This window comes from Myotis lucifugus, unplaced genomic scaffold (genome assembly GCF_000147115.1).
Source record: "Myotis lucifugus unplaced genomic scaffold, Myoluc2.0 scaffold_46, whole genome shotgun sequence".
NCBI classification, from domain to species: domain Eukaryota; kingdom Metazoa; phylum Chordata; class Mammalia; order Chiroptera; family Vespertilionidae; genus Myotis; species Myotis lucifugus.
In genome coordinates this window covers 5,672,763-5,687,220 of record NW_005871094.1, presented here as the reverse complement: position 1 = coordinate 5,687,220, position 14,458 = coordinate 5,672,763, and the positions used below count along the sequence as shown (strand labels likewise).

The 14,458-nt window shown below is 41.1% G+C and overlaps 1 protein-coding gene across 1 annotated transcript in view; it reads left to right on the top strand.

Annotated features, from left to right (window-relative positions):
* The first annotated feature begins 121 nt into the window (after nt 1-121).
* The window catches only part of MKLN1 (muskelin 1), a 301,088-nt gene continuing 286,751 nt past the window's right edge, over nt 122-14,458 (top strand). Inside the window, exon 1 of the mRNA XM_023753515.1 lies at nt 122-213. The gene's annotated coding sequence lies outside the window, so the exon portion shown is untranslated. The remainder of the gene's footprint in view (nt 214-14,458) is intronic.

Genomic DNA, 14,458 nt, shown 5'->3' with positions numbered 1-14,458 from the left:
GGGGCGCTTCATGGGCGGATGGTTGCTATTCGCTGCAGCCGCTGCATTTCTGCTGTGTCATGCTGGAAGAGGGCGGCCGGCGCTGGAGGGGGAGGAGGGGAGGAACCTGATCTCTCCGGTAGCTAAGGTCTGGAGGCTAACACCGAGCTCCCCCGAGCCTCCCTGGAGCAGGGAGGGCTCCGCTACCTCGGGGGGCCCTCCCGCGGGCAGATGGTAAGTGGGGCGGCGCAGGTGGTCGCCTTGGGAAGGGAGCGCGCAGGGGGGTTAGGCGGGGAGGTGGGGAGAACTAGGAGTCACCCGGGCCAAACCGAAGGAGCCCAGTGGCCAGCTGAGAGGGACCTAGGCCAGAATAAGGGTGACCAGGAAAACGCAGCCATAATTACCATTCGAATAACGGCCCGCAGTTGACTCAGGCTCCAGAGGAGTTTCGCGTCCCCAACCCAGGACAGAGCTAGAGGCGATCATTCGGGGTTTGAGACCCATCATCCCACCAGCACTGGTTCTTCAGGGGAGAGCTGAGTAGTCAAAGTCAACATGCACCCTATTCCCACAGCCTGGCTGAGCGCGAGGAGCTGACCTGTTTAAAAGTAGGGAACGGTATGGAAACCTGCCCAACCTCACTTTAGCCACGAAAATAATAATGCTCTTGGCCAGTGGCCTCAGACAAACAGCCACTGGAGCAATTAAACAATCGATAGGAAGAACAGCTTCGTTCCCTGCACCACCCTCCTCCCTCCACCAGAGTCATTTGTCCTGCTGAAAGGAGAACAAGACTGTGCGCTTATGGTCCCTCGTCTCCATCCCCATCGGCCTCCGCCCCACACAAGCTGCCGACCCCACTCCTCACCTGCTCATGATGAGGGGACGGCCTTCACCTCTGAACAATTTCACCTCCACTGCCCTTTACCAGAGGGGCTTCAGAAACACAGAACTGAGAGCCAGTGGGTGTAGGGACAGGCTGGGCACATATGGACATTATTGCTTTTACCTGAGTGCAGTTCTCAGGAAAACCTTTTATTAATTATTATTATTATTATTATTATTTTATTCCTTTCCATTCACTCCTGGAAATTTTAAAATGTTTTCTGAAACATCTTTTTTTTTTTTATTTTAATGCCAGTCATATGTTTAGAAAAGTAAGGGGTTGGTGGGATTCACGGAAAGGCTAATGACTGTCTCCGAAGCACATGCTGTTGCTAAGGGAACTCGGGCTCCTGCTTTCCAATCACCAGCGTGTTCTGCGCCAGTCCCATTTCTCAGGGTGTTAGTACAATGAATGGCGTTTGGTTAGAAGCGTTCCTGCCTGTGTTGTAGCATCCTGCAGGGTCGTCGATGGCCTCACACCCACGTATCTTGTTTTCCTAATTTGATTTCTGTATTTGCGTCACTGCCAGGGACAGCAGACTAGACCAGTCAGGTTCACTTCCTGTTTCTCAGAACTGGTCTATATTTGGTCTCCTAGCACTAGCTGGTAAAACATTATCAAACTGATCCTCTTGGAAAGAAATTCGTGCTTTCTGTGAAAACAAATTAGTCCAATTAAATACTAATTTGCGTGGAACATGTCATCATTTGAGGAATAAAGTAGACTGCCCGTTTTCCATTTGAGGAACCCATTCTTGAAATGGAAAGCCTAGGTCTTAGGAAAACCCGTCATCTTTATTTTCTTTTACCCAGAATCTTCATTCCTCAGCATTAGAAGTAAAACAAACTCGAGTAGAGAGTAGATTTAGGATGATATTTCTAAAATGAAGCCCAAAAAAATACACATTGAAGCTGGGGAACTCATTTAGGCCAAATAAGGCACAGAATTGAATGGAATCCAGGCCCCGGGAGCACAGGGTTAGCACTGGGACTCAGAGAACACAGTGTGATCAAAAGGCTACACGACAAATAGGAGCCCATCACTCCGAGGACTATTTGTCTCTTACCAATCCCCTGTGTCCCTTGCTTTTTCCCCCAGTTCCTTCCTCTTTATAACAAGGATATCACAAAAGCAATATCATAAAGATAAGCACTATGTAAACAGTTTGGTGGGTCCTGATGTAGATAATTTGTTTAGATGGAAAATATAAGATGTATTTGGCATTGAGGAAAGGTCAGCTGACTGAAAGTTAGGAAATTTGCTCCCATTTCTATAGACCAGATGACCTTGGGCGAGCCAGTCCAGGCCTTTCTTCTCCTGTCAATTTCCTCATGGAAGCTTAACAACAGTGCTGGCCTCAAAGATGTCTAAGTTTCCTTCCATTTACAAAATTCTGTGATTATATTGAATTTCAATTTTAGCTGGATTTTGCCATGTTACATTTTGACACTGAAACTGTAATACCTATCCATAGTGACCTTGGAGGAAATTGTAATGGGAAATGAGTTGCTGTTGATACATCATTGTCAGTTTTCAGACAATCAAATGAAATTGATCTTACTCTCAATGTACTTACTCTGCTTGTGTAGTGATGTTGTAGCAGCAACAGAAAGGATATAAAATTGTATGGGAAGGGCTTTAAGTCACGTTAGATTTAGTTAACCCAAAATACTTGGATGAGCAAAACAGTGGAATGATGAAAAAGAGCTACACAAGAAATAAATAATCAACTGAATCCTCATGGAGCTAATACCTATTCACCAGTATTTTAAATACTGATAGGCAAAAATATACCTAGCACAGATTTTTGAAATTTTCAGATTCAAGATATTAAGAAGCAGCATGAAGAAATGTGAGACTTGTGCCAGAGAGAAAAAACCCAACTTTGAAACCCCACTCTGCCAGTTGATTTATTCATTATTGAGTGCCTGCTCTGTGTCAGGTACTATGCTAGACACTGGGAATACAAAGACAAATAAGATAGTCTGCTTCAAAGGAACTTATAGTATAATGAGGAGACAGATAAGTACACAGTTGATCACACAACAGTGAGATGATATCAACAAGAGAGCTTAGAGGGGTACCCAACCATGGCTGGCCATAGCCAAGGTCCCTAACCATAGAAGATGAAGAGGAGTTCTGAAAGATAAGTAGAAGTAATACAGACAAGTGGGCAAGTTAAAGAGAAATGTATTTCAAGTTAAAAAAAAAAAAGTACTATGTGTGAAGTCCTGGAGGTAAAAAGGTTACCCAGAGAGTTGGGAGGGAAGGACGGTGCCCAGGAAAGCAGTAGATGCTCAGTTAATACATTGTGTGGATGCACGTCAGGAGTTCTGAAGGATACGCCTAGAAAGATCAGTAAGGTCTTGTATGTCTTCCTGAGAAGTTTCAATTTATCCTAAGGCTGATGGAGAACCACTGATAAATTTTAAGGAGTATATCCATTTTAGAAAGATCATTACAGTTTGAAGAATTTATTAGTGTGATTAACACTGTAAAACAAACAGACTAGTTAGGACATTAGCATTATAGGTAGCAAATGATGGACATCTAAACTACGGTAGCAAGAATGGAAATGGAGAGAGCAGAAGGATTCAAGACATATTTAGGATAATAGAACCAACTGCATTTTATTATTGATTTTATCTGCAGGATTAGGAATAGAAGTAGATTTATGACTTAGGTAAATGGCAGAATAGTGGTACCTTTTGCCAAGATGGAGACTTCAGGGGGAAACATAGGTTTAGGAGGGAAGGTAATGAGTTTAATTTGGAACATGTTGAGTTTGAAGTGTCCGTGGGATATCAAAGTGAAGCTTTCTATTATGTAATTGAACAGGGAAGTCTAGAACTCAGGAGAAAGATCTATGCAGGAATCATCAGAATGTGATAATGTGATGGTTTATGAAAGTAGATGACATACCCAACAGAAAAGGTATAGCATGAAAAGAGAAGAGGAACTACTCTGGAAACTTATGGAAATTACAACATTTAAAAGGTGAGAAAACAAGCATACAAAGGAAGAACATCCAGAGAGGTAGCAGGACCAGGAACAAGTAGTTTCAGAGAAGCCAAGGGAGGAATTGGCAACAGTATTAAATGCTAGAGAAAGGTCAAGAAAAATGAGGACTGAAAGTCCTCGGACTTAGTAACAAGGAGGTCATTGTTGTGTTTGGCAAGAAGGAGTTTATTGGGGTAGTAACCAGATTGCAGTGGATTGAGGAGTAGAGGAGGTAGATAGAGGAAGTTCTTCTGGATAAGAAGGGCTAAAGGGCAAGTAGAAGGGAGAAATAAAGGTATTGGGAAGAGAATAAAAGCATGGTCTGTTAAGGCTGCATAGGAAAAGAAGGAAATAATACAGCAATACCAAACTTTTTATTCTGTGAAGCCCTCTCCTTCAAATTAAATGGCATCACCATCCACCAATTGCTCAAGTTGAAAAACACATGTACATGATTCTTCTCTTTTCCTCAGTCCTCACATCCAATCCATGAGGAATTCAGCTCAACCCTCCCTCCAAAACACTTTCACAATCTATCTATTTCTATCTCTACTGCTACCACCCTAATATAAGAACCATCTTCTGGGCTGCTGTAATAGCGTTTTAATTGGTCTTCTTGCTTCCACTCTTGCTCCTACACTCCCCAGCACAGCCAGAGTGACATAAAGCATAAAACATAAATCAGATCTTATTTCTTCTCCTTTTACAATCCCTCCATGTCTTCTGATTGCACTTGGAATAAAATCCAGACTCCTTTGCTGGCCTACAAAACCCTGTGTGGCATCCCAGACTCCTCTTCAGTCTCCTCTCCCACCACTGTCCCCCCGCCCCAACTCCAATCACACTGGCCTTTTGGATACTCCTCAATCACATTGGATTTGCTCTTATTTTAAAGGACTCACCCCAGATATTTCCTTTTTCCTGGAATAGTCTTTTGATCATTCTAATCTCTGTTTAAATGTCACCTCCTCAAAGAGGCCGGTCCTGGCTGCCTCACTAACGTATCCTTCTCTGTCTACCTTCCCAACCATCCCATGTACTTTTTTCAGAGTAGTAAAACTTTTTTACTATTTGTTTTTATTGTTTAAACCCTAAGAGGATTTCTGGCACATATTAGGCACTTAAAAATGTTCATTGGATGTTTATAGAAGGAAAAAGAGAGGAGACATTGATTATTAGAAATGAGAGGCATGAAGGATCAGAGCCTGGTGTGGTTGAGGGATGGCCAGTGATGATGGATTACTAGGCTTTTAAGATTCCAGGAGTGGGAGAGTTACTAGCTGTGTGACATTGGGCATTCATATTCTCTGAGGTTCACATTGTGATTAATAATAATATGTACATCACAGGGCTATTAGAAAAATTACATAGTATAGCGATAGGTATTAGGCAGTCTTGTCAAGCTATTATCAGGAAATCAGGACTTCTGTAAAGCAATTTATAACCTCTGCACGTGAATACTTCATGTGAGCTCCCCTGTAATGGAGTTAACATTTGATGATTTTTTTTTTATTAGGGAAAAATGGCTAAGTTGTGACTTAAAAAAAAATATCAGGATACCTGAAAGAACCTGGATATTAGATTACTTAAGACGAAACCAAAACACTCCTACAAATTAATAAGAAAAGCAGCGAAAACCCTGGGAGATTGGGCAAAGAGTTTGACAGATTATAGTTAAAGAAATACAAATGGATCTGTTAAATATGTAAAAAAAAAAAGCTCACCCTTTCTCATAACAACAGATATACAAATTACAATGCAATAAGATGTGGATTTTACATATCAGGTTGGCACAAATAAAAAAGTTTAGTAGCTCCCTGGCCAGTGTTGCTCGGTGGTTAGACAGTCGGCCTGCACACTTGAAGAGTCGTGGGTTCGAATCCTAGTGAAGGGCACATACCTGAGTTGTAGGTTTGCTTCTTGACCCTGTTAGAGGCTCTGGGCACGTGCAGGAGGCAACCAGTTGATGTTTCTCTCTCACATCAATGTTTCTCTCCCTCCCTCCTTTCCTTCTACTCTCTCTAAAAAGCAATAGAAAAAAATATCCTCAGGTGAGAATTAACAACAACAACAAAAAGTTTAATAGCATACTTTGTTTGCCAGGCTGGGAAGAGGGTGAACATTGTCAGTAGGAGTGAAACCTCTGTGGAGGGCAACCTAGCAGTATTTATCAAAATTTTAAATGTACAAAGCCTTTGACCTAGCAATTCCACTTTTATATATTTATCCAATAGATACATTCACACATCTATTGAAGGATGACTCTTCTAGGGTCTTCACTGACTATTTATGCTAAAGACGGAAAACAACCTACATGTCTATCAGTAGAGATGTGGTTAAATAAATTAGGGTACAGTTATATAAGTGAAAGGTAGGCAGCTGTTTAAAAATTGTGTACTGATCTGAAAAGATCTTCACGATCCATTGCTACATTAAAAATAGAAGATGAAGAACAACATGTATTTTTTTAGTATTGTATTTCTTTTTAAAGACTATTAACTTTTTTTTTCTTGGCCTGAGAAACATCTGTGAGAAGAGAAAATAGAGCCGGGCAAGAGCAGATGTGGGGAGACCAGCTGAGAAGGTATTTCAGCAACTCAAGTCAGAGATGCTGGTTTCCCGGACTAGGGTGGTGGCATGTACAGGAAGAGAACTGATGAGTGTTAAGAGTTATTTTTAAAAACGTGTCCATTTAAATGGAGAGGGAGGTCGTGTCATGGTTGACTTGAGAATTCCTCCAAGATCAGAGGCATGAGCACAGGTGTCAGTCACCAAGATGGAGAATCCTGAGACAATAACAGAGTTCCCAGGATGACTCTTCTAACATCTGTCAGTGAAGAGCCTAAAAGAGTCATCCTTCAATACATGTGTGAATGTACCTATTGGATAAATATATAAAAGTAGAATTGCTAGGTCAAAGGCTTTGTACATTTAAAAATGTGATACATACTGCCGGATTGCCCTCCACAGAGGTTGTACCAACTTTCACTCCTATTGACAATGTTCACCCTCTTCCCAGCCTGGCAAACAGAAAGTGGTGATGTCTACTGCAGACTTAGGATACAGGCCTTAAGTCAGAAGAGCTGCTAGAACTGGGTGTATAAATTTGGGAGAAGATTGCTTAAAGAGGGAAGATAGAATCAAAAGAATAGCAGGCTCGGGACTAAGTTCTGCTCATTTAGGGATTGGATAAAAGGAAAGAGCTGGCAATGGAGACTGAGAATCAGAAACCAGAAAAATAAAACCAGGAAATTACGGGGCCAAAGAAACCAAGAGAACAATACGTTAAAGAGGATCATGTTAAATGTTGCCAAAATGTCCAAGAAGGTCATTATAACTTGTTTCTCTCATAAACCCTAAGCTTCCCGAGAGTTGGGATTATTTTATTTATTTTTGTATCCTCGGGGCTTGCCCTGTGTCTCACACATAATAAATAATCACTAAAATTTCATTAAATTGAAAAGAGAGACAATGACACCGAGAGACAGACAGGCAGAGATACTGAAAGATAGCAGAATGCACCTTTGGGCCTCAAAAAATAAATAAGACATATTCCCTTGAACTTTGCTGCAAATCAAACCTGATCTTAGAAAAGCAGGGAGGTTCTGCTCCCCGATTTTACTCTGTGACGACACATTGATTGAGCTCTCACAGTGCCATACCGTTGCGATGTTAAATGCCCCCCGAAAACATCTTGATGAGTCGCTTTCACCTGGGTCTGGTCATTCTGAGTCATTTTTGTCTTTATTTAGGTTCTGAGTGATGACAAAAAGAGCAATTGGCTTTTCTCATCTATCTGACTCTATCCTACCACCTTGAATCAGTTGATGGAGCCTGGAGGATCCATTCTGGTGCCACTACAGTTCTGTAATAACTGTCACCCCTCACCAGGATGCCCAGCCCTAGCTTCCCATCAAAGGAAAGGATGGCTCTTGGCAGGGAGAGAGGTATCACCTCTTAGAGAAACCTCCAGCTTCTCAATCTGTTACTGTTTCTGCAGAGAGGAGCTGTTAGGAGAGAATGGACAGGATTCCAAAGGAGAAAAGGTTCCTACCCTGTCCTGGGAACATGGAAACCTGCATAGCCACAGAGATGTCATGACCTTTTGGTGCAGTGTCCTTGAATTTGAAACTAAAATAATAGATGTCGTTCAAACAATATTGAAAATGTTATGACATCCTGTATTATGTAGTTAGAGCAAGGGTTAGCAGAAGTGTTATGGAAAGGGCCAGATGGGAAATTTTTTAGGCTCTGTGGCCCAGCTACTCAACTCGCCACTGTAGTGTGAATGCAGTCACAGACAATGAGTAAATGAATGAGCATGGCTGTGTTCCAATTAAAACTTTATTTATGGGCACCGAGACTTGCATTTCATGTATCTCTCACATGTCTGAAATATTAGTCTTCTTTTGATCTTTTTTAGCTACTTAAAAATTTGAAAATCATTCTTAGCTCTTAGGCCATACAGAAATATGGGGTGGGTTGGATTTGGCCAGTGGACAGTAGTGATTTAGCAAACATAAAGATCATGTCATGAGAAAGATGTTCAGAATCATAACTTGTGAAGAAAATAACCTGTTCATATTCAGGGATTGGCAAAAGTAGGTTTACAGTTGTGAGTATGCGAAACACAGCGTTAATAAAGTCATTATAATAATCATAACCTGCATGTCTTTTTCCATACGAACAACTGCCCACCCCTATAAACCTCTTTATTTTAACTTCTCAAGTTTATTTGAACATATAAACACATTTTTCCACATCTGACCTATCTGGAAATAAAGTATATCTCCTCAGTTCAGTATTATATAACACTTTGCTCCTTCTCTCCTTGTGATGAATGAATGTGCAGGAATGTAGTATTTTTACAGAGCAAACTGAAAAATTCTTACTACTTGACTTTATAAATACCCACACCAAGAGAGGACTTAGGAGTTTTAATAACATTTAAAAACTGCATTAAATTCCTTCAATAAGTACTCATTAATGCTACCTCTTTAATAGTGCAGTACTGAGTGTTACAGAGTTAGAGCTAAAAGAGGATAGATGATGATAGATAGATAGATGATAGATAGATAGATAGATAGATAGATAGATAGAAAGAAAGAAAGAAATCTAGAGGCTGATAGGTGGCAGTGAGAATTGTTTGGATGTAGCACAATGTAATTGTAGTCACGTAAGCAACAGATAGGCTGTTAAACAAAACTACGTTTAAATCTGAGCTCTTTTGTGTCCCAGATGTGTGACCATATAAGCTTCAGTTTCCGATTTTTAGAATGGGGATAAAAAACCTATTTCTCAATGAGGTTGTAGGGATTAAATGAGACCGTGCCTATCAGCTAGCGTGGTACCCAGTACATGGTAAGTCATCAGTACATGGGAGCTGTTGTTGTATTAACCAACATGGAGGTATATAATTTGTTCAAAAGAAGCATACACGATCAAAGGCAAAGCAGAGTGACCTTGTGAGTCAAAAACTTAAGAACACAAACCTGAGGATTGATGCCTGGTAGAGAAGGTTGGGGTGAAAGTAAAAGCAGAAGTGACATGGTCACAGGAACATACATCAGGCAGCCAGACAGTTGTCTTGCCTTTGCTTTCCTAGTAACCAGCTGCTGGATTGTCCAAGGAGCTACACTTGTAGGTCTGGCTCTCCAACATCCCCAGTACTTAACTGCCAGTTCTAATGGGGAGAAAGTGTATCATCAGTACAAACCCCAGCATCTTTGCTTCCTTCCAGTCAGGTAGCTGTGAGCCTCAGGCACCTGTAGCTCCCTGCTACTATGCCTCCCGCGCCTATGTTTATCCAATTCTGGGTTTCCACCTTGACCTCCACACTTCAGTCTCTGGTCATTCTGCCTTGTATGACAGTCCCTCCCGGTAGATTTGGGACCCTGTCCTGAACCCTGGCCTACTTCAGCATGACTCTGACATCTTATTTAGCTTATCTCTAACCAGTCCTCTTCCCCAGAGGGTTGTGTGCTACTGCCCACACCCCTGTTGTAATCCGCTTAAACTATGTTACACAGGTGGCTTACCCTTCATACTGGATTGTTCAGTATTAAAGACTTCCTGAACTTGATCTTGGTGTGAGATATCAAGCCTTGTACAGCTTGGCTGCCTTAATCCAAGCCAGCTTCTGTATTCACGACCCCTGCCCTGGGAGTACTCCTCACACCAGTCCTGGCTCATGCTCTCAACCACTGGCCATGTGTTGTCAACTAGTCCTAGCAAGACTTGTGATCCTGTTATGGCAACGTCAGGAATGCTTTCCCAATTCAAATGACAAAATTATTGGCACAGGGCCACAATTTAGAGGTAATGGAGAACTTTAACATCTACGGACAAACTCATTCTGTGGAAAATGAGCATCAAATAAAGTTAGCATGACTTCAATTTAAACTAATTGCTTAGCTCTGGGTGATGTGTCTCTGTTGGTTGGGCCTTGCCCTGTACACCACAGGGTTGGCAGTTGGGTTCCTGGTCGAGATGCATGCTTGGGTTGCGGCTCAATTCCCAATAGGGGATGTGCAGGAGGCGGCTGATTGATGTTTCACTCTCACATTGATGTTTTTCTCTTTCTCCCTCTCCCTTCCAAGGAACCCACTCTAAAAAGCAATAAAATATATTAAAAATAAATAAAAATAAACTAATTACTCTTTGAATAGGTACAACTCTTCTGTGCTTAATTCTAGCCAGCTAAGAAGAATGTGTTGGTGAGGTACAAGTGACAAACAACTTAAATTAAATGACCACGGCATCCTTGAATTGGTTATAGCCAGAGAGGCAATTCTGTACTTTCCAATATGACCCAAGGAAGACTTGAATAAGTTAAGACAAACTATGGACATGAGGCTCTATCTGGCCAGAAACTAGGAAAGTGCTCTCAAAAGGAGTAAAATGACTTAAAACTTAAATTCTTATAAAGCCAGTAATTTCCATGAAGAATAGGGAGCATCTGGTAAAGATCAATGTGGCTGCTCAAGAAGTGTTCTGATAAGTTCGTATTTTTATTTATTTATTTTATCCTCACCCGAGGATATGTTTACAATTATTTGAGAGAGAGAGAGAAAGAGAGAGAGAGAGAAATGTGGGAGAGAAACGTGTATCGGTTGCCTCCATAAGTGCCCCAATTGGGGATTGATCCAGCAACCTAGGTATGTGCCCTGATTGGGAATTGAACATGCCACCTTTTTGGTGTATGGGACAATGCTCTAATAGAGTCACATGACCAGGGCCAAGCTTGAATTTTTAAAGGATATGTACGAAAGGTAGCAGTTAGGGTATAAAACAAACCTCAAAAGAAGGGCTCAAATCTGTGAAAAGAATGCCAGAGGGCTAACATCAAGAGACAGCTAGGATCTATGGAAAGTACTGAAGATAATTCATGGGTTTTTGTGTGTTTGTTTTTGCTTACGAGTATAGTAAGAATATTATGAAGATGGGGTAGTGCTATTGAATGTTAATCATTAACTGAAAACCAGAACCATTCCATTATAGCATTTTCTAGATTCTAAGGATCAAACTTTTCCCCTCATATTTTTTATAGTTTTAAAATAAAAAAAATATCTTTTTTAAAAATATATTTTTATTGATTTCAGAAAGGAAGGAAGAGGGAGAGAGAAATAGAAACATCAATGATGAGAGAGAATCATTGATCGGCTACCTCCTGCACTCCCTCTATTGGGGATTGAGCCCACAACCTGGGCATGTGCTCTTGACTGGAATTGAACCAGAGACCCTTCAGTCCACAGGCCGACGCTCTATCCACTGAGCCAAACTGGCCTGGGCCAGAGAATATCTTCAATAGATATGCTTGAGAGTTATGTGGTAGTATTTGTGGAGAGGAGGGCTCTAAAAATAGTAATTAAATGGTGGTGCATTATATAATAACTAGAGGTCCAGTGCACAAATTCGTGCCCGGGTGAGGTCCTGCTGCCTGGGCCGGCTGGGGGGGGAGGGTACCCATGCGGTTGGCAGGCTGGCCCTGCCCCCTGGTCGAACTCTGGCGGAACCTGGTCGAGGGGACAATTTGCATATTACCCTTTTATTATATAGCGTCTTTAGAATAGAGGGTATATGGAATTCTTTTCACTCAGCTCTTCTAGTATTAATCCCACTTTGTGTCCTAAAAGTGGCAGTGCTGCCAGGGGCCACCAAAGGTAAGAAAGAGTCAGAAAGGAATTTGGAGGCCATAGTCAGAAGTGTGATGCCCATGGAGGGAGCAGAAAAGGGTGGATGAGCACTACTGAAGAATGGAAGAGTTGCAGATGCTAGAGACAGGACTGAAACAGGAAAGGAATACTGTGGTCAAAACCTCTAAGGAAGGGTAACGAAGAGACCATGGCTGACTTACAGAAGCCAAGTCACTGTCACAGAAGGCATGGGGAAGGTGTCTTAGTCAGTTTGAGCTGCCATAACAAATACCATAGACTGGGTGACTTAAACCAAAATGTTTACTTCTCATAGTTCCGGAGGCTGGGGAGTTCACCACCACGGTGCCAGCAGATTCAGTGTCTGCTGGGAGCCCACTTCCGGGTTTGCAGAAAAGGACCTTCTTGCTGCATCCATACATGAAGACAGAGATCATGTCTCCGGTGTGGCTTCTTATAAGGGTACTAATCCCGTTCATGGGGGCTCCACCTAATTAACTCCCCAAAGCCCCACCCACAAATATCATCGTATTGGAATTAGAGTTCAACATATGAAGGGGGGGGGGGGCACACAAATGTTCCATGAATAGCAGATAGAGAGAGGGAATGTGTGTTGAAAAAAACCAGGCATGGCCAAGATGCAGGGAAGGATAAAATAACTGCTACGAAGATACTCAGGAACAATATTGAAGAGGGGTCAGTGGATAATGGCGTGGGCGAGGCAGAACATTTTGAACTTGACTAACATGTGGTATGTGGATATGACTGGGCCTTGCCTCTTCTGAATCACTGCGGTGATTGACTTAAAGCCCCAGGGCTCCAGGGTCCACCTTGGTTAGCTCCAGTTGACCCAGGGAGGGCTCCTCTGAGAATATGTTTAAATCAGGATATGGGTCTGGGGTCACAAACCAGGAAAAAACATTGCCAAGTGACAAAGTGGTAAGTAAGATTCTCAGTTAAAAAAAAAAAAAAGTCCAAATAAGTAACCAGAGAACAAAGTAGCCAAAAGATAGAGACTTTACCAGAATAAATTCAGGGGAGAGGAGAAGTGTGGTCTAAGCCTACTGGATCTCTGAAACCTATGTTAAAGAAGGAATTTAGCCCTGGCCGGGTGGCTCAGATGATTGGAGTGTCGTTCCATACACCAAAAGGTTGCGGGTTTGATCCCTGATCAGGGCACATACGGGAGGCAACCTGATGGATGTTTCTCTCTCACATCATTGTTTCTCTGTCTCCCTTCCTCTCTAAAATCAATGAAAACGTATTCTCAGGGGAGGATTAAAAAGAAAAAAGGAATTTAGAGAACCTAAAGATCAGTAGGCCATGAGAAAAATGTTCCAACCACATTTGATTAGACCTTTAGAAACTGGTATACTCAGGTGGCCCCTATGTAGCTTGAATATAAAGAGATTAGTACCTAAGGAGGGACTATGTCTTTTCATGATTTTAACTCTAGTTTCTACCATGTTAATAGTGGTAAAATAAATGAGTTTTCAAATGGCTGAGTATTTGTCATTTTCTATTAAAAACAATTATCTTGATATTTAAAGATATAACATTTACCTTAGTTGTCTTCTCCTATGCATTTCCTTACCCAGCTAGTCGTGTAGCTCTGGGAAAGCAGACTCCTCCTTTATCTCAGGAGGTAGGGCATGAGGTCCAGGCTAAGCCAATCAGGGAATCACTACCACAAACAAAATAAAAAGCTAAAGGAGATATTCTAGATCATAAAAATATATATGTAATAGTGTCCTTAATATATAAAGAGAGCTTAAAGGCTTCTAAGAAAAAGACATCTCAAAAGAAGAATGGGTAAAAACATGAAAAGGCAAAAAGAGAAAAAGGGATTTGATTAAAATGAAAAAGGTCCAGTCTTACTAGTAATTAAATAAATGCAAATTAAAATAAAACCAAAAGTCTTTGTGCCTAGCAAAATGTCAGGAAATTTAAAATGATATCTTGCATGGGTAAAGATGCTGGGAATAAGCACCCTCATATAATCTTGGCATTTAAATTGATCATGCATTCTGGAGAGCAATTGGCATTGTATATAAAAAACCTTAACATGTGTAAACTATTTAACATGGTAACTTCATTTTAAGGCTTTATCTTAAGGAAACAAACCAGAATTACTCACAAAATGTAATGTAAAAGAATACTTAGTATACTATTCTTTACAATATTGAACACTTGGAGATAACCTACTATAAGTGTCCAAAGGGAAGTATTGCATAAATTATAATGAATACCGATGATGAAATTTATTCATCCAGTAAAAAGCAGATTATGGGAAAGTGTCCTGACAGCAGAAAATGTTGGTCATTTATTATTAAATATATTTGCTCAGAAAGAAGACTGGACAGTTACACAGAGACACATTAATAATGATGATATCTTGGTAGTGGCATTACAATTCATGTTCTTTTTGGTGAGTTTTGAA